General features: G+C 43.5%; 1 protein-coding gene and 1 pseudogene across 9 annotated transcripts in view; one reads left to right on the forward strand and one right to left on the reverse strand.

Annotated features, from left to right (window-relative positions):
* RGS6 (regulator of G protein signaling 6) overlaps nucleotides 1–20,513 on the reverse strand; it is a 574,222-nt gene that overhangs the window by 471,787 nt on the left and 81,922 nt on the right. The window lies entirely within an intron of this gene.
* LOC136793726 (protein phosphatase 1 regulatory subunit 14B pseudogene) lies at nucleotides 8,324–15,789 on the forward strand (annotated as a pseudogene).

The following is a 20,513-nucleotide window of genomic DNA, read 5'->3' on the forward strand; positions in this document are numbered from 1 at the left end:
TAAATCTTGCTTTATTTAGAGAACACCACTGACCTAAAAAATAAGATAAGTCACTGGTCAGGAAAACAACAACTCTACTTTGGGCTGTAGAGCCTATTCCCCAGGGAATCTGATTTCTACTGCATTCTCCCCCCATTAAGATAATGATATTGTTAACACAAGATGTTTCCAATTAAATTACAATGGCTTAAACAAATATTATGTTTCACTTATCTTACATAATGGTACATAGTTTACATAATGGTTGAAAGACTCCTTCAGATGCAGTAAAAAACCTACATCTTTATCAAAAAGAAAAAGAAATCAACTACAATTATAAAATATTTTCTATGAATCATAAATTTGATCATTTTTTCTAACTACAAGAAACTCTGATTATGAAAACATACAACATAAAGCACAAATCCATATCATAATCAACCACGTCCGTGATATGATCAAAATTGAGACCAAGCTACATCTACTTTCCTTGGGTTAGTATTTGCATATTATATTTTTCCATCTTTTTATTTTTCAGAATGTTAATTCTTTATCTTTTAAATATATCTCCTGAAAGTTTTTAAACTCTGACAGTCTTTGTCTTTTAACTGCAATATTCAGTCTACTTATATGTAATATAATTACTGAAATATTTGGGTTTGCAGCTACCATTGTGTGCAGTGCTTTTGTCCCAATATTCAAATTCTCTTTCTCCTTCATTCCCATTGGCTTATTTTTAATTATTTTGTTTTCAACCTGTTAGCATGGAAATTATACACTCCTACTATTCTTTAGGGGTTATTGTAACAATTACAATATATGTCATTAACTTATCAAAGACTAATACTGACATATTTATACTTCTTCCCAGACAATGCAAAGACCTTAGAACTCCTTATCTTTTAACCCTCTAGAATCACTGAGGGAGCAATAAACAAGATGAAGAATTAAAGGAAGAGAAAAGGCTAGATATTTTGCCTGTAGCTCTATCATTTGCGAGCAGACTGCTGGCCTCCTCAAGGAGGAAAAAAAAAAAAAATTCCATCACTACTTAGACTTCAACACAAGCGCCTAGTTTAAGTTTGATACACAGCATTCACTTTCAGTTCTGTAATGAGCTGGTTCTCATCTCAGAAAGAATAAAACACTTGACTACCTTCTCCCCATCTTGAGGCCCAAGAACATCATTCTTTTCGTATCCAAAGCCCCTCTCTCTATCCAAAGAAAGAGAGAGAAATGCTTTTCACCACATGAAGTTGGGGGACCCTTCCATGAGGCACTGCATTGGAGCTTACTTATCACATCATACCACTAGTTAGCAGGAACCAGGAAACACATTTCCCACCATATCCGTGGTTTGGTTCAGTTCCTGAGCCTGCAGCAAAAGAGAGCACTTATGGGTGCTGGATGCAGACTGTGCAAGAGGAAGGGCCTCTCTGTAAGGATGAAACTTTAGAAATACAGCAGAATAAGCCTCAGGAACTTTCACAGTAGTTCACATCAGTGAGCATCAGGTGATCTTGATACCTCCATAACCAAGAAACCCAGGAGTTGAATTACATTCAGAAGACACAGAGTCTGATATACATCAAAATACAATGATGGCTTCAGTTTTCTCACATGGCCAGTGACAAGGTGAATGTATGTCAGTAATCAGCAAGGCCACTATTATACAATTTCTGGCAAGACCTATAGTCTTTGGGTGACAAGGATTATGCAGCTGCTGCTTCATTTGAAACCATACTGTAGGTCTCCATGATAAAGACCCAGCTAGTAGTAACTGCAAGAGGGATCATGAAAAACTGGTTCCTGCTACAGATGACACTTAATAATGTTTACAAGCGCACTGTGACTTGCAAGCAATGTCCATATCCAACGTGTTATCCATCCACTGTTGATTATTCCCAATGACAGGAGATTCTTAACAAATTATAATCCTGACTAACTTATCAGTGGAACCCCAACATCAAGAGCCAGTACGATGTTAGAAAATGGCTCATATGTCATAGGGATTCCACTTTTTGTTTTTTTTAAACACGGCTTGTGGACTAAATTCAGCCTGTTTTTTTTTTTTTAATTCATTAATTTATTTATTTGTATCTTTTGGCTGCACTGGGTCTCCGCTGCTGCACGCGGGCTTTCTCTAGTTGCAGTGCGCGTTGTGGTGGGTGGGCTTCTCTTGTTGCGGAGCACGGGCTGTAGGCACGTGGGCTTCAGTAGCTGCGGCATGTGGGCTCAGTAGTTGTGGCTCGTGGGTTCTAGAACGCAGGCTTGGTAGTTGCGGTGCATGGGCTTAGTTGCTCCACGGCACGTGGCATCCTCCTGGACCAGGGCTCAAACCCATGTCCCCTGCATTGGGAGGCGGATTCATAATCACTGCACCACCAGGGAAGTCCGGGGATTCTACTTTTTATGACTCCAACCATTTAGGCCGTATTTCAATTATGACAGGACCTGTAAATGAGGAACTGGCAGAAAGACTTCAAGAAGAGTACCTGTTTTTTGATTCACTAGAAGACCAAAAGCAACAATGAGAAGAGAGCGAGTCAACCCACGTTGGTTTTTCAACTATACCGTCTGAGAATTTCACCAGAGCCACAAAGCCAAACAAACATTAAGTCTTCTTTAGCTAGTTCAGCTACCCACACTGAATCACACATAAGACTTCCATATCCATTACAGACATATTACAATGGAGCACCAACACAGCCTTAGAATAGGATCTCTCTGTGCTAATTTAAACAACAACACTAGTTTAGCAATGTGTTCCAGAAGGATGCATGTCCTCTGAAACCATATTATGAGGATATTTCTCCAAAGGTTTATTCACTGCACCTTAAGTGTAGCATTAGCAGTGCTATTATGATAACAAACATAAGACACTACCTGCAGTTATTTAGTATGTTTAAATAAATTCTCCTTTCAGAGATAACTGTAAGATGTATCAGCTAAGAAGGGAGAATGATAAAGGGCTATGCTCTGGGCTCTACTAGTTCCTTGCTTGTCTTTTCATTTCCTGCTACTCCGTGTAACTGGTACTCAGGAATTCTGCAAACAACTGCCAATCTAGTGAGGGAGTATCCACACACCAGATTGCAATTCAAATGTGAATAAGGAAAACACATCCCCAAGCGCCCAAGCAGTGTGGAGGTACGGCTGAAGGAAGGGGTTCAGAGTTGGGGCTGATGAAAAGGAGAAGGATTTCCATCTCAACTGGGGTTAATGCTTTTGGAAGAGCAAAGCAGCCGGGAATGAAAGAGCAGCCTACCCAGCCCCAAAAAACTACCAGGCTGGCCTTGTCATCACACTGCAGTGTAAAGCCAATGGCCCCACCAGCAAAAGCCAGCAGCGCCCGCAAGCAGTGCCCCAGGGCAGGGGCAGTTCTCAACCAAAAACAAGGAGCACGTGTGACATTCATCTCCTACAGCAAGTGAAATCAGGCTTCACGAATTAACAAAAACACTCCCAACAGAAGATGGTCAGGTGATCTCACTGAAGCAACAACTGTGTAAGAGGAATAAAAACAGAGCGTATGTCAGCCTTTTATGGGCATCTATCCCCTCTGTAAGAATGGTGATCAGGATGAATCCTGCTTGAGAAACAGACATCGCGCTTTACATGTAAGGACTAAGAAAAACAATTGGCTGAAGTATTTGGGAGTAGACCAACCTCAACTTGGACTTGGGCAGGTTTCACAGTAGTTTGGGGCCTTACTCTGGCCCCAGCCTCCCCAGACTCTGTACCTGACACAATAGAGCAGCTTTACAATGAAGTGAGTCATCTCTTAGACCTGTACTTTTTATATCACCGATTGCCTGTCACTGGACCCCATCAGTGGTAGAGAAATCACCCCACTTCTGGGACTCACGATGGGAAAGTGTGGGTGGGGGCAGCAGCACACAGTGGAGGGCACCCTGATTCACATGCTCAAGGTCGTAAACACTGTGATAGACCTAAAGGACCTTCTAACCTAATTTCAGAACATGAGTGTGTATACACATGTGCAAACATGTGCACATCCTTTCTAAAGCAGAGGACGGGGTCCATTCCTGGGTAGCTTCCTGCTTTCCCGCTGCATTTGGAGCAAAATCCAAACTCCCAAAGCCCTGGAGAATCAGCCTCCTCTTCTCCTTCCCAATACACAGGGCAACCTCTCTTCCTCAGGGCCCCTGAAAAGCTCTAGGTCTAGATCTGCTCATGCCTGGACCCCTCTCAAATCATTCCAGTCTCTCCACAAAGCTTCCCCCAACAAACACTGAGCTTTCCATCCTGTCATGCTCCTCTTACCTGTGCCATTTTCTCTGTAGCCAGACACTACCTGACACGTGTGTACTTCTCTGTTTTTGTCAAAGGACAATGAGAACACTACTCAGGATCTGAAATCGAACTACAAGGCTGAATTTATTGCTCAGATAATACGGAAGGGCTGTGCTGGCCAAAAGGTCTCTACAAGCAGAACAGGTGACTGATCTCATAGAGGGCTTTGGAAAGCGTGGAGCTCTGTAATTCGCAGATGTTCAGAGTCATTCCTGGGCTGACAACAGGTGGGTGCTCAGGTAAGGCTGATATTGATTGGCAGGTTTTCTGGAGAGCATCCATCCCTGACTGGCTGACTTTCAGAACTGGGGGGGCCAACAGTGGTTGGTTTTAAAACCAGCCTTCACTAAGACAAGTTGGTGCGGACCAAGTGAACAGATTTAAAGTTGGTTCTGCTGGCTACTTGCTACCATAGCTACGGAACAATGAGGCTTTTCCTAAGTTTGAGAGAACTTTTATTCTATTATTCTCTAAAGGTAAACTCCATTCAATTAGGTTTGCCTGTTTCATTCATCCTGTATCCCCACCCCCCCGCCCTGCCCCGTGTCTACTACACCTGGCTCATTCATGTTGAATAAATCAATGGTTTGGGGTGGGGGCGGTTGCTAGATTACTGATAATGGGTGCTTTTATTTTTAAGATTTGCCACTTTATTCTCACAGCACAAGATAGCTGTTAAGTGCATGGCTTTATAATCACACAGTCCTGGCTTTGAATTTTGGCTCTAACATTACCTAGCTTACGGCCTTCCTGAATCTCCATTTCATTAGTTGAAAGAAGGGTGGGAGGAAAGAATAACAGTATCTCCCAAGTCTCCTCTGAGGATTATGGAAACAAGGCCCAGTTTCTAGCATGTTAAGTGTTTAAAAGCATAAATCATGTACATTACTACGTGGAAAATTTCTGAAAGGCTCAAAGAAGACATTCAAGACCATAAAGCCCAAGATGATCGATCAGGCGCAGCCCTATGAAAAGGCACAGAGTAAGGTCTGAGATGAGACTTCAAGGGGCGCTCCTGACTCCACATCCTCCCATCCCCCCTTTCCTCCAGCCCGCCCTTCACCTCAGCCCCCACTGTGATCTGGATTTCCACCTCCCTTCTTCCCAACCCCCCACCCCGGCCCCACAGGCCAATCACTCCTGATATTCCCAACATTAACATCCCCCATGCCTGGAGATGGTTAACTGAGTTAAATCATCTTCTCCCAAAAGAAACACGATTTAGCAAGTGCATTATACTGATCTATTTATTTGATTAACCTTGTACAATTCACTGCAACTTATATAGCAGAAACCAGAGACAGTGAGACACAGGACAGGTAAGTTTCGAAGGGGGCACTCAGACATAAAAGTCCATGTATTCTGTTGCTTTGCCCAAGTCCAGTCCTGGCAAAAATGATTGTTTTCTAGGTCTTCATAGGATTTAACATGCCCTCTCTCCCTCCCTCTCTCTCTCTCTCTCCCTCACACACACACACACACACACACACACACACACACACACACACACGAGGACACATACAATCTCACTCAGCAACTCCATCCCCAGCTCTTGCCAATCAAAATCTCTAGTACCTTTAATTAGGTTTATGGGCACAAAGGAGGCCGAGTATTTTTCCCTTTGGCACCGTCTAAAAAGTGACAAGAGCTCAGTGTGTCTGCTCATACTGATGGTGAACTATACTCCTATAAGACGTGGCTTCACAGGATGTGGATTTTGCTTTATCGTTATTAAAACAATAATCGTTATTATTATTGTTATTGTCCCTGGACCTCAGCCATACAGATACATGAAACCGCACTCACTCTATGTGAAATGCAATAAGAATTCCAGCAAAGACTGAGTGAAATGATGAGGATGATTATAATTTTTATGACTTTCTGTTTGAATTTTTTTAAAAAAATCCCACAAGGACTCAGAGGCAAAAAATATACAAATCAATTTTCACTGCAAAGTAAAGGACCTGTTACAGTGGAGGATTACTGGACTGAATGTTAATATTTATGACACAGTATGAGTGTGTTTCATGTTTGGTAATTGCAATCATTGTTGCTTTTGTTGTGGTCATCCATTTACAATGTTTGGTGTCAGTTTATTTATCTCTTGTAAAAATAAAATACAGTGTGTGTGTGTGTGTGTGTGTGTGTGTGTGTGTGTGTGTGTGTGTGTGAAAAAAAGAATCCCAGTGAGGCCTGTGGGCAGCTGGCCCTGGGCTTGAGTCCTCTCTCCCATGGACTGGCTGTGTCACTCTGGGAAGGCTGCCTAAGCCTGCTGAGCTGCTGTTCTGCTTTCTGCGCATCTTGTGGAACTGTTCTGAGAATGTGAACATATAAACCACAGGCACAGTGTAGGGACTCATCAGGCAGCAGCTTAAAGTAGGCAGGGCTGCCGTGCACTTCAACCCACAGGCTGCCAGAGCTGGGTGTGAAGCCATAAATGACTTTGGGGGAGAATTTCAGAGAAAATACAGGATCCATGGGAGTAGACATTCTCCTGAAGAACAGGGGGTAATTGGGAACAACGGGAACCCACATGACAGAGCACAGGTCTGGGGCGGAACTGGTCTCACATCGCAAAGTTGAGCCGTAAATGAAACCTTCTGAAAGGTTTTTGTGGGCCTCCTGCGAAACTGACTCCAAGTAGAGAAAGTTGGTTCTACCCACGTGTCTGAACTCTGCAGGCACATTCAACAGAGGAATAAGAAAGTGTGATGAGTCGCTGGAGGGCACCCGCTCGGGTGAGGGTTCCGGGTGAGACCTAAGGCTTCTCTGAAGCCTTCCACCCAAGACTCAAGATCTTATTTTCTCCTCTGCTCTTAGGAAGGCACCACCTGGTGGCCGCTACCAGAAATGACAGCGCAGAATTAGCCTTAACCTCTTCCAGCAACAAAGTATTTTGTATTATTCACTCAGCAAATATGTACTGAGTCCTTACTAGGGGCCAGACAAGTGCTAAGTGCTGGATGTACATCATGTATAGAATAAAATTCAGTGGCAGCCCTCAGCGAGCTCATTGTTGACACAACGGCTGAGTAGAGGAGCTGCACGTAACCAGAGAGTGAAGAAGATCCAGCTTGGATCAAGCCCTCTACTCCGCAGCCTCCCCCTCTATGCCACCCCCTCCCTTACCTCTGGAGAATTATTTGCAAATAAATGGCTTTGCTCCAGGGTCCCTAGGTCTTTCTACCTCATTCCTCCTGCCTCTATACTCACCTTTCCAATTGCACCGGACCAGCTCTCATTCCATTTTCAGAATGAAATTTCCTGCTCCATCCTTCCCTAAGGAAGGCTTGGATTCGGAGAAAATTTTGTTCATTTTCTTTTTTTGTGAGTTTTAACTGCTTCCCGTGCTTCTAACTGCCTCTGATTAGTTCCCCTTTTCCTTCCCATGCTTCCTTTTCTGCCTTTTCTTCCACTAAGAAGCAGGTAAGGGAGGGACAATGAATTAAGAAATAAGAGGAACATTCCAGTCCTGCTTTTCTCCTAGTTTCAGCCCCTGACATTTTAAACCAACATTTTCAGAACTCCCCAGGGCACATTCTAGTGGACATCTACTTTTAATCTCTTGAGGATGGATTTGATTTAGGAAAATTGTCTAATTTTAAATGGAGTCCCTACTGATGATTCAGATGGGTGAGTGAACTGGATTCGTGTCATTGTGGGTCCAAAAATGAGTCACAGTTATTAAAGACGGAAATTGGCTTTCTTGTGTAGCTGGAAGGCAGTTTTAGCAAATGGGGCTCCTCCAAATGTGTTCTGAGCTCTGAGAAGGTTTAGTGAAATAAGTATGTATCTTCCAAGACACTTACTTAGAAAGTTATACTCATTTTGGACATATAGGTTTTCTCAATATTTTAGGATCACATTGTGGGAAAGTACTAAGGAAATCAACGGGAATGGCCAGTTGGGAATCAGAACTAAGAGAGCTACAGGTGCTCAAAGGATGGCCCAGTGCATCCTATGACATCAGGATTAGCTTAAGACAGGCAGGACACTCCTCCTAACTAGGTGGAGGCTGGAGGTAAAGATGGACACAAATGAAGGTAAGAGAGGATGCAGTCTGAGCTGGGGCGTGGAGAGTGAGTTAACACAGAGGGAGTGAAAAAGCACCCACCTGTGAGCACAGGTGTAGCCGTGTCTGCCAGCGGGACACATCTGTGTGTGCCCGGCAGAGGTTGTTACAAGAGAGAACTCAGATATAAAACGGGGAGACAGGTGAAGCGTGGTCCAGTTATGAAAGGCTTTGAAAACTATTTCAAAATGGCTGGACTTTCTCCCACAGATGATGGGAAGGATGAAAGATTTCTAAGCAAAGGAGCGATCAAAGCAGGGTCTTGATACACACAAGGGCAGGGCAGAGGCAGCTTGGGTTCCTGGCTAGAAGAGGTCTGTGGATTCAGTGGGACCTGAGTTCAAATTCTGACTTAACCACTTATTGGATCAGTGAGTGACCTTGAGGGAGTCTGTTTCCTCATCTGTAAAATGGGGATGATAATAATAATAATAATAATAAAGCTCCTATGGGGATCCAGTGCCCTGCCTGGAATAAGCACCCAAACGATGGCATGTATGTGCCAGCACTTGGGCGGTGACAGATTGGTGAGAAGAGAGGCTAGCAGCCCAGAGAGAACACTTAGGAGGCGGTTACAGTCATTCTAAAACGGACCGGCAAAGCACTCAGCTGGCAGGGGTTTCCTTTCCACAAAGGCAGTAGAAGGGATGCCACAGAGATTTCCAAAGAAAGTCACTGAGGTCTGGCGATTGGATGAGGAAAGAGGAGGGATGGGTGGGGACTCGGGCCTAGAGGCTGGGTTCTGGGAGAAAGTGGTGCCATGAGCAGAGAGCAGAGATGGGAGGGAGGGGCCCCCCATGCCATTGGCTCTGTCTGAGTCAGCAAGACCTAGGGAGGAGGAGATCTGGGGCCCAGTAGGCTTATTCCTTCATTTCCTTGGAGCCTCTGTTCTCCTCCCATCAGAGAGGCCTTCCCTGGCCAGCTCCTACACGCACTGTCACATCCCCCCACTTCTCCTTCAGAGCACATGTGTAACTATCTGACATAGTGTATGTTTGTTTACTGATGGGTTGTACTGTTTGGCTGTCTGCCTAATAAAACATGTGCTCCAGGAGGGACGACCTTTGTTTTGCTTGTTCTACATCCTCGGTGCCTAGGGCAGTGCCTGGCACACAGTAGATACTCAGTAATATTAGTGTTGTTATTAAAGTGCTTTTAAAAGTGTCTCGCATATAAAACATGTTCAGTAAATATTAGCATTTATTGGTGAATATCTCAAAAAATTGTAAAGAGAAAGGCAGATGGGAAGTGCTGAACCTTGGAACACTCCCACGTACTCACCAGGAAAAGGAAGAATTAACAGACTCTCCAAGATCAGAAATTTGGGCCTCCTTTTAAGGCAGGGAAGAGAGGTGAGATGTGCCCCTGGGGAGGCCACACCTTGCACCATGTGGCCAGAGGCTTTTACAAGCGCTAATACTGAAAACAAAAAAGGGAGGCAAAACCAGTTCACCCACAGATGGGTCAGCAGCTATGAAAGGGGAAGAATGGGTATTTTGTGGCAACAGAAAAGGCAGGCGTTAGAACTGAGTAAACTTCTGATTATATGAAATTAACTTGTAATGGCCTCTTTGGCCCAATCTTTCCCTTTCCTCTCATCAGATCATTTGGAAATCCAGATTCTGGCAGAGTTCACAAGAGCTCACTTAGCTGGGAGACCAAACATCAAGCTAATTAGCAGATTCATAACTGACTGCTCCAGATATACAGGGACTGCAAGATCAGCTCCTCCAGCAAATACGCCTACTGTGCACTGGGAAAATTCTTGGCAAAGTCATTAACACAACTTCATAGTGAGACAGGTCTATGTTGCTGGTAGAATAGAACTTCTGCCACTTCTCAACCTCCCCCATGTAGGTGAGGGCTCAGAGAAGCCATGTCTGCCCAAGCACCTCCTCTCAGGTAGCATCAGGTAACATACAGCGTTCCAGAATGCTCCTGCAAGCACCAAGCAAAAATACCTAAGGCTACTTTTTAACTCAAATTAAGATTGTGCTGCTAAATTAGATTGGGAACAAGGTGAAGTGCCCTGGGGTCCATCCTCAGCCATTAACTGAGACTAAAATGTCAGCCACCTGCAACTCCTAATCACAAACTACAATGACCACTGACTCCATCTTTGCAGAGGCCTTGATTTCAGAGGATGAGCAAATGAACCAAGAGGGGATATAAAAATTCACTTGTCTGTGGCCTTCCAGAAACTACATGCATGACAATACATCCTTAAAACATGTTTCAGCAGACTGGGAGTAAGGTACATTTCTCAAAAGTCAACATGGAAAACAATGGGTCCCTATTAATTCCCTGGAGCTCTACTGTGCTCAGAAGGAAGTGTCCTCACGCTCCTTTCTGCAACTATTAATAGCCCCTAGGCAACTGCTTTTCAGATTTTTCTTTAATTTAAACTCACGCAAAACTGCAAATTCTCATAGACAAACAAAATCACGACTGTATTCTGGATTACCAGGTGAGACAATTGTGTAAATATATTAGGAATATGAGATGGAAAATAGCATTGACCTTCACATTAGTCACCTTGAGAACGGGCACACTTCACACTTAAGTGTTACCGATGTTCAAGAGGAGGGAATGTCAGATAAAGCTGAGTTCCTTGCCTGGCTCTGCCCCTGACAAACTGCTAGGCCAGTTACTCAAGTTCTCCATTGGCAAAGAGTTACGGGGTCTTCGTAAGAATTGCATGAGCTAATATCAGAGGACCCTGCGTGCCGCCTGGTTCATGGTTAGTTCGTTTAGGGATTCAGTTTGGGGTTTTGCTTTCTGTTTTACTGGGTTTTGTTTTGCTTTTGGGTGTTGAATCCTGAAATTGCATTTAAATGGCGATCTCTCATTTCAGCAAGATGTTGAGCTAAGATGACATACACATTCAAACATTCCTGCTATAAGCACCTAGAAATATCAGATACAATAATTTTTTTGAGTAGCTATTATTATCATCATTAATGCCTTTTTTTTTAACATCTCTATTGGAGTATAATTGCTTTATAATGGTGTGTTAGTTTCTGCTTTATAACAAAGTGAATCAGTTATACATATATCCCCATATCTCTTCCCTCTTGCATCTCCCTCCCTCCCACTCTCCCTATCCCACCCCTCTAGGTGGTCACAAACCACCGAGCTGATCTCCCTGTGCTATGCAGCTGCTTCCCACTACCTATCTACTTTACGTTTGGTAGTGTATATATGTCCATGCCACTCTCTCACTTTGTCCCAGCTTACCCTTCCCCGTCCCCATATCCTCAAGTCCATTCTCTAGTAGGTCTGTGTCTTTATTCCCATCTTACCCCTAGGTTCTTCATGACCATTTTTTTTTTCTTAGATTCCATATATATGTGTTAGCATATGGTATTTGTTTTTCTCTTTCTGACTTACTTCACTCTGTATGACAGACTCTAGGTCCATCCACCTCACTACAAATAACTCAATTTCATTTCTTTTTATGGCTGAGTAATATTCCATTGTATATATGTGCTACATCTTCTTTATCCATTCATCCGATGATGGACACTTAGGTTGCTTCCATGTCCTGGCTATTGTAAATAGAGCTGCAATGAACATTTTGATACATGACTCTTTTTGAATTATGGTTTTCTCAGGGTATATGCCCAGTAGTGATGAAAGAAATTAAAGATGATACAAATAGATGGAGAGATATACCATGTTCTTGGATTGGAAGAATCAACATTGTGAAAATGACTCTACTACCCAAAGCAATCTTCAGATTCAATGCAATCCCTATCAAACAACCACTGGCATTTTTCATGGAATTAGAACAAAAAATTTCACAATTTGTATGGAAACACAAAAGACCCCGAATAGCCAAAGTAATCTTGAGAACGAAAAATGGAGCTGGAGGAATCAGGCTCCCTGACTTCAGACTATACTACAAAGCTACAGTAATCAAGACAGTATGGTACTGGCACAAAAACAGAAATATAGATCAATGGAAAAGGACAGAAAGACCAGAGATAAACCCACGCACATATGGTCATGTTACCTTTGATAAAGGAGGCAAGAATATACAGTGGAGAGAAGACAGCCTCTTCAATAAGTGGTGCTGGGAAAACTGGACAGATACATGTAAAAGTATGAAATTAGAACACTCCCTAACACCATACACAAAAATAAACTCAAAATGGATTCAAGACCTAAATGTAAGGCCAGACACTATCAAACTCTTAGAGGAAAACACAGGCAGAACACTCTATGACATAAATCACAGCAAGATCCTTTTTGATCCACCTTCTAGAGAAATGGAAATAAAAACAAAAATAAACAAATGGAACCTAATGAAACTTAAAAGCTTTTGCACAGCAAAGGATACCATAAACAAGACCAAAAGACAACCCTCAGAATGGGAGAAAATATTTGCAAATGAAGCAACTGACAAAGGATTAATCTCCAAGATTTACAAGCAGCTCATGCAGCTCAATAACAAAAAAACAAACAACCCAATCCAAAAATGGGCAGAAGACCTAAACAGACATTTCTCCAAAGAAGATATACAGATTGCCAACAAACACATGAAAGAATGCTCAACATCATTAATCATTAGAGAAATGATAATCAAAACTACAATGAGATATCATCTCACACCGGTCAGAATGGCCATCATCAAAAAATCCAGATACAATAATTTTTTAAATGCATACTTGAACCTGCAATAAAGAATAGGAAATTACCAGGTGCCAGAAACAAAGCCTCAACTGAAAACCAGAAGTAAGCAGAGGAATCAACTGGGCAGCCACTCCTGGGGCCGAAGGTGACCACAGGGCAGAGGAAGGAATAGAATAAGCATTGATCCAGGGGAAGTAAGGGTGTAGATGTCAACTAGCACATGGGAACAGGAGGCTAAGCCCGTGAGTCCTGCCCGAGAGAGGAGGGTGCTGCCCAAAGTGAGGCCCTGCAAAGAGCTGCAACCGCAGGAAAAATGGGCTGAAAAGTATTTCCCTACAAGCTCAGCTAGCTTGTCTATCTCTGGCTTCAGGAGAGGAGAATTAAAAGCTTCCTGCAAAATTTGAAACTCATACCTCTGCCTCTGGAGCATTTGGGGTACAAATTTAGGCTACAGTCTGGAAATGCCCAACCTAAGAAATTAGCATAAAAATTGGTCCTGGGCCAACGATGGGCATGGGAAAAATGAGAGCAAAACTCCCACAACCCATGCTACAGACAATTAGAAAAGTCAGACCCAGGAAGCTCACAAGTGATAAAAGCACAGTGAACCGGAGGAATCCAGCCCCTAAGAACTGGAAATAATAGAAAAACTCTGAAAGAGAATATAATTGGGTATGTTTAAAAGGAGAGAAAAACCAGTCACAGATGCCAAAAACACATTTGATAAAACTCAACATTAATTTATGATTTCTTAAAAATAAAAAAATTCGGCAAAACAAGAAAACCTTTCTTACAGATCTAAGACGAGAAAGACACTTTCTTAACCCAATAAAGGGCACACGCTAACCAGCCTATGGATAGCGTCATTCTTAATGGCACAGCACTATAATCTCTCCTTTTAAAGTCAGTAATGAGACAAGAAAGGTTACTATCACTTCCTGTGTTCAACACTGTTGAGGGGGTTCACAAACTTTCTGTAAAGGGCCTGATAGCAAATACTTTAGGCTTTGCAAACTAGAAAGTCTCTGTTCCAAGTAGTCAACTGTGCTGTTGTAATGCAGAAGGAACCAGAGACAATAAGAGTGTGGCTGTGTTTCAATAAAACTTTATTTACAAAAACAGGTATTAGAGTGGAAGTCCAAGCCAATACACTAATTCAAGAAAAATAAGTGAAAGTTACTGCAATATAATAAAATACATGTATCTGGTCTTCATCCTGGGTTCCTAGCACAGAGCTCCTAAAACCCCTGGAATTTCCTGAGTGATAGGGGTGAGACAGAGTGTCTTTTGCTATTCATAATAAGTCCCTTTTAACCACAGGTGAATTTATGCTAATGAGGTGACTCCTGGCAAATGAAGCTGGTTACCAGAGGAGAGGAGAGAGGGGCTGGAGATTGAGTTCAATCACCAATGGCCAATAATTTAATCAATCATGCCTATGTAATGAAACCTCCACAAAAACCATAAAAGACAGGCTTTGGAGAGCTTCTGGGTAGGTGACCACATGAGGTGCTGCGAGGGTGGCGTGCCTGGAGAGGGCATGGAAGCCCCGTGTACCCCTCTCCCCATATCTTGCCCTATACATCTCTTCCATTTGGCTGTTCCTAAGTTGTATCCCTATAATAAACCAGTGATAGTAAGTACAGTGCTTTCCTGAGATCTGCGCACCATTCTAGCAAATTATCGAACTCAGGAGGGGGTCACGGGAACCTACTAGTCAAAAGTATGGGAAGCCCCGACTTGTGATTGGCATCTGAAAAGGGGGCAGTCTTGAGGGGTCTGTGCTAACTCCAGGTCGATAATGCCAGAATTGAGTTAAATTGTAGGCCATCCAGTTGGTCCACAGAAAATTGAAATGTGTGGAAAATCCACGCACGTGTTGTCAGTAGAAAAACGGTTTTCCCTTAGTCACACAAACTTAAAAAAAAAAATCTGTCATTATCAAGAAGTTATATATCCATATGCATAGGAAATGCAAGACTATCTACAGATAAACCATGAAAATAAATGAGAGTTCAGCAAGATATACAAAAACAAGTAATGTTCCTATGCACTAGCAACAACAGGAAAACATAATAAAAAGATGCCATTAACAGTACAAACACAGGGGCCGTGACCAGGCCAGGGCCGGCCGGGGGGCTCCGCATGCTGCAGCTGCCCCCGGGGCCCTCTCCGCGTAGCCAGGCTGAGCCAAGCACACGGGCTAAGCCGAGCCAGCAGCCGGTAGCCAGCCGGCAGCCCTCCCGGAGGGGGCGGCACACGGAGGGCACCGACGCACGCACGTGGCCCCAGCAGCAGCCAGGGCGGACAGCGGCCCTGCTGTGGGCGCAGCATTGGCTGCTCCGGCCCCTGGTCCGGGCAGTGGCGGCCCAGGGCCCAGCATCTACTTTCGGAGACGCCTTGGGGCCGCAGGCGAGGGCCCGGGCACCACGGACGATGAGGGCCCAATGAGGCGCCAAGGGAAGGTCACGGTCAAGTAGGAACGCAAGGAGCTACGGAAGAGCCTCAACCTTGAGGAGTGGATCCTGGAGCAGCTCATTCACCTCTACGACTGCCAGGAAGAGGAGATCCCGGAGCTGGAGACTTATGTGGATAACTCCTGGACGTGGAGGGCGATAATACCCGAGCTGGTCAAGGAGCCACTGGTGGACTGTTACAAACCCACTGAGGTCTTCATCTCTGGCCTGTTGGACAAGATCCGGGGCATGCAGAAGCTTGAGCACACCCCAGAAAAAGTAAGGGTCCTCGACCCAGGTGAACGATGGCTCCCACAGGACAATCGCTGACCTCCAACCTCGTAGCAACAGCAATACCGGGGGGCCCTGCAGCCAGGCCTGCTGCCATGAGCACGGCTCCCCATGACCCTGGCCCAGGGGTCTCTTCCCTACCCCCTCCGTTTTCCATTTTGGGGGGTTTTTATTATTATTAAACTGATGGGAGTTTTTGTGTTTTTATATTGACTGTAGCGCAGTCTCTTTAATAAAGCTAGGATATGCCTTTGCTACAGTTAAAAAAAAAAAAGCAACAGAAATACAGGGTATGGGATACTTACGAATTCCCTCAATAAAGATATGTAAGAAAAGTATACCAAAAATTGGGAAATTCTATTGAAGGACATTAAAAGAGAACTAAATAAACACAGTATAACATGTTTGTGGGTGAGAAGACCCATTATCGTAAGACGACAAATTTTCATAATGTATCTGTAAAACGTCTGAGTAATTCCAACAAAGCAAAACAGGGCTCCACATTCCTGAAATATATTTTAAAGTGTAAAGAGCCTGGTATGGCCAAAACAATTCTGAAGGTGAAATACTATAGAGCAGTTAAACAAATCGACATGGATAAATCTCCAAAAAAATGTCGGAGGGAAACACACAGTATAATACAATTCATGTCCATTTTAAAACACTCCCTCCAAAAGGCCTAGACACACCTGGGATTGGCAGAGGTGTGACCACAGAGGGAAGGTGGGTGCAGATGGGCACGGGGCAGGGTAGGGTTTTAGGAATACCTAAAATGTATTTTTTTGGAGAAAGAAGAAAGAACACATGCCAACAAATAGAGCAAATAGCATCCGATCACAAATATGAATATCTAAAATTTTCTATAATTTGGAAATTAGGTAAAAATTGAGTTTTTTGCCCGTATTTTAATGAAGAATTAAATTTATACCCAGCTTGTTTGGGAGGCATACAAGTCTTAAAAAAATAAAAAAATAAAAAAATAAAACTCCCTGCTGAGCCAGAGAATGCAGACTCAGTCACCTGGACTCCTTTTTTCCAGTGCAACACTGACCCAGGCACAGCTGGGATCATCTTCACATCTGGTTTGTGGTCTGAGCTGGTTAACGTTTAACCTGCATCGTTTAAGCTTAAGCTCACACCATAGTTTTCATTTCACAAACTAATTTGCTTGGGAAAAAAAAGTTAGCATCCATTTAAACATCAGTGCTGGAAATACACCTGTCTGTCATACAGAGTCCCAGAGTGTTCTATAGGCTTGATATGTTTATAATTTGAAACATTATTTTTAAAAGAAACACTGTTCAGAACAAAAAACATACCAGTCTTATGACATAATGAAAAGACGTCTAAAATCCTACGTTGCCTTGGACAGGACCAGTGCTCCCTGGCCCCATCACCCACCTCAGCTGCTGGACTCAATGCCAGCGACTCTCCTTTTTCCAAAAATCAAAGCCTCCTACAAAGAATGAATATTTGTCAGACTTGAAAATATTCCCAAGAATATGCCACAGGCTCAGAAGACAACTTAAAAAGAAGGATTCCAGAAATGTTTGGGGCAATAGCAACATCAATGGAAGCATCGAAGGATTACATCTATCCCAAGGTCACTAGTTTGAAGAGAGCAAAATCCATTTATACTGTAAATCTGATTTTTCTTTAATGCAGCAGTGGCAACTAAAGTCACTCCTCTCCTGACTGCCAATGTCATCTAGTCTGGGAGTCAACACACCGCACAGCTAGGAGCGATGTTGGAACTAGCATTAAAAATGACACCACACCCTTACAAAGAGCATGCCATTCAACACAAGGCTCATGCAGTGGTTGTAAATTACTGCAGATCCTCCCAGCATCGGGGGGGGGGGGGACTTACCTAGGTGTTTGGCTCAGAAACTCAGAAACTTGTTAATCAAACACTGAACCCCATGGGTCAGTAGAAAGGACACACTATTTTCACAGTGAGATCAGATCCAGCAGCTGCGATAAGGACAGGGCACCACAAGGGGATGGCGGAGGAATCAGAGAACCTGATCGGCTTAGAGGGAGGCATGCCCAAGCAGCAAACGTTGCCTGCATGGTTTCTGAAGCTGCTCACCCTCAAGTCCAATGAACATCAGAAGAAAAGCCTGCAAGCCCCCATCCCACTCTGTGGACAAGAGTTCCCTTGTCCACAGTCAGTTCATCACACAAAGCCTGCATTATGTGTACAACTTACATTCAACAAAGCACAGACATGTTTGTTCACAAATGTGTACTTAGGGCTTCCCGGGTGGCGCAGTGGTTGAGAGTCCGCTTGCCAATGCAGGGGACGCGGGTTCGTGCCCTGGTCTGGGAAGATCCCACATGCCGGGGAGTGGCTAGGCCCATGAGCCATGGCCGCTGAGCCTGTGCCCCATAACGGGAGAGGCCACAACAGTGAGAGGCCTGCGTACCACAAAAAAAAAACAAACAAACAAAAAAAAACAAAACCAAAAAACAAATGTGTACTTTGTTCACGACTATTTATGGAGTGCCTACCATGGCCGAGTACAGGACTGGTATACAACTGGTGACCTGAAACAGCCGCGTCCCTGCCCTCATCAAGTGTGGGGTAAATTAAGTATGCTGTTCACAAAACCAATGACAAATTTCTTCTAAGAAGGCTTTAATTCTCCCCTCATTTGTCGCTGTAGAATTCTGCCTACAAAAGGGCTCCAACTCACCTTTTAAATGTGCAAGATTACATACTATCCCTATAAACTCCCACAGGTTGAGACTGCCGTGTTCATGGCTCCTGGCCATTGAAACTGGTAAAACAGAGTCTTTAATACATAATTCATCTTACTGAAGAACGTATCCACGCTTCATTTTACAGGAGCTATTTGATGATTAACCTCGCTTACTCGACAAGGGACTCGACTGGCAATAAAGGCTGAAGTTTCTTGTTTGCTTACTCTACGCCAGGCACTGTTAAGTATTTCCCACGTACTAACTCATTTAGTCTTCACAACGATACAGCCATGTGGGTAATACTTTTATCCTCAATTTACAGATGAGGGTAAATGAGACATTCCCAGGTTCACAAACCTGCCCAAAGTCACACAGCTGGTAAATAGTTGAGTCACAATTCAAATTGTGATCCAAGCTCTTTACCACTCACGAAACTGCCTCCGAGACAAACAAGATGAAGGTAAAACCTGATGGCTACACACTAATTCTTATACACATGGACCTCATCCAAAACGGAAGATGACAGAAGCTGACAACTGTAAATTAAAGCAATAGAAAAAATACTTTAGAAAGGTCAACAATCTGCGTGGGGTTGGGGGGTGGAGGGTCAACAGACTTGGTCACTAAAATACCTTGGAGGGCATTTCAGAGTGGAAAGTGTTTTAAGTGGGGAGCAGGGGATGGATGATGAGGAAGTCGAAGGCTGCCAGCACAAGGGAATGATCGTAAGCGTGGCGGGAGAGTAAAGGAAATGCACAGAAGTCCAGCTCCGAGAGAAAGCAAGTCTAAGGGAAAGGACGGCTGTTCTATTTAGTGTTGGAGAAACCTGAGCATCCTTATAGAAACCCGTAGAAAGAGGAAGAAATGCAGGCATGAAAAGCAGAAAAACAGATGACACATTCAAGAAGAGGGAGGACGGGCTGGAGAGGGGACCTTTTGAAAGAAGGATAGACGAGTTTTTGATAAAAGAGGAGGAAAATTTTCTAATTAGGTGGAAAGGAGATCAAATGAGAGAGATCCTATTAGATCCCCTTGAAATTATCAGGAAAACAGGAATCAAGGTCATCTGCTAAGACTGAAGGAGATTTGAAGAGAGGGAAACATTCTGATAACTACCACAGGAATCAATACGGTTGTGTGTGTGTGTGTGTGTGTGTGCGCACACACACATACCCACACACGAGAACAGACACACCCTTTGATTAAAATACTTCTCTAAGAAACTGTAAATAACTCCTCAAGGAAGTCTACTTCTAGTATATATTTTAGGTTCTTCTCCCACATCAAAGCTATGGTTGCTATCTTCGTATATAAGTCTATTCTGAGATACTGTGCAGAGGAGGGGACAATGTGAAACAAGAAAAGTTCATTTGTCTCAACTTCTATGCAGGCAATAATATGATAAAGAGGCAAGGCTCAGTAGAGAAATGTTAGCATCTTATAAGGTCCTGAAACATTTGTTAATTAATTTTTCAGAAGGTTTTATTTCAATGGTAAGAATAGTTATCATCACCAAGGCATACGAGAGAGAAAAAAAAAATCAGGGGACCTAAGAAGTGAGGAACAGAGACGAAGCATGGTCTGATGGCCACACACTACTTCTCATACATGTGGACCTCATCCAGAAAGGAAGATGGCAGAACTGACAACTGTAAGGCAGGCGGCTGCCTCTGGGACTGGTTCTTCCAGACAAAGGAACAGGAAGGGAAGCCTGCTTCCTTATACCGACCCAGGAGCGCGATTTCCCGCAAAGCAGCCGGATGGGCTATAAAATTCTTCAAAGGTAGAAATATCAATTCACTCAACAAATATTTCCTTAACACCTATGTTCCAGACACTAAGCTAAATGCTGGGGAGAGAGAAATGACTGGCTTCCTGAATTAGTTTATCTACGGCTGTGTGGATTAAAACTATTCTTAAAACTCAGTGGCTTAAAATAACAAAACAACAGTTATCTCACAGTTTCAGAGGAGGTGGCTCTGGCTCAGGGTCTCTGTGTTGGGGGTCCGCCAGGGTCAGTGACCACTAGAATGGCGCACAGGACTCACATATGGTGT

This window comes from Kogia breviceps, chromosome 3 (assembly GCF_026419965.1).
Source record: "Kogia breviceps isolate mKogBre1 chromosome 3, mKogBre1 haplotype 1, whole genome shotgun sequence".
In the NCBI taxonomy this organism is placed as follows: domain Eukaryota; kingdom Metazoa; phylum Chordata; class Mammalia; order Artiodactyla; family Physeteridae; genus Kogia; species Kogia breviceps.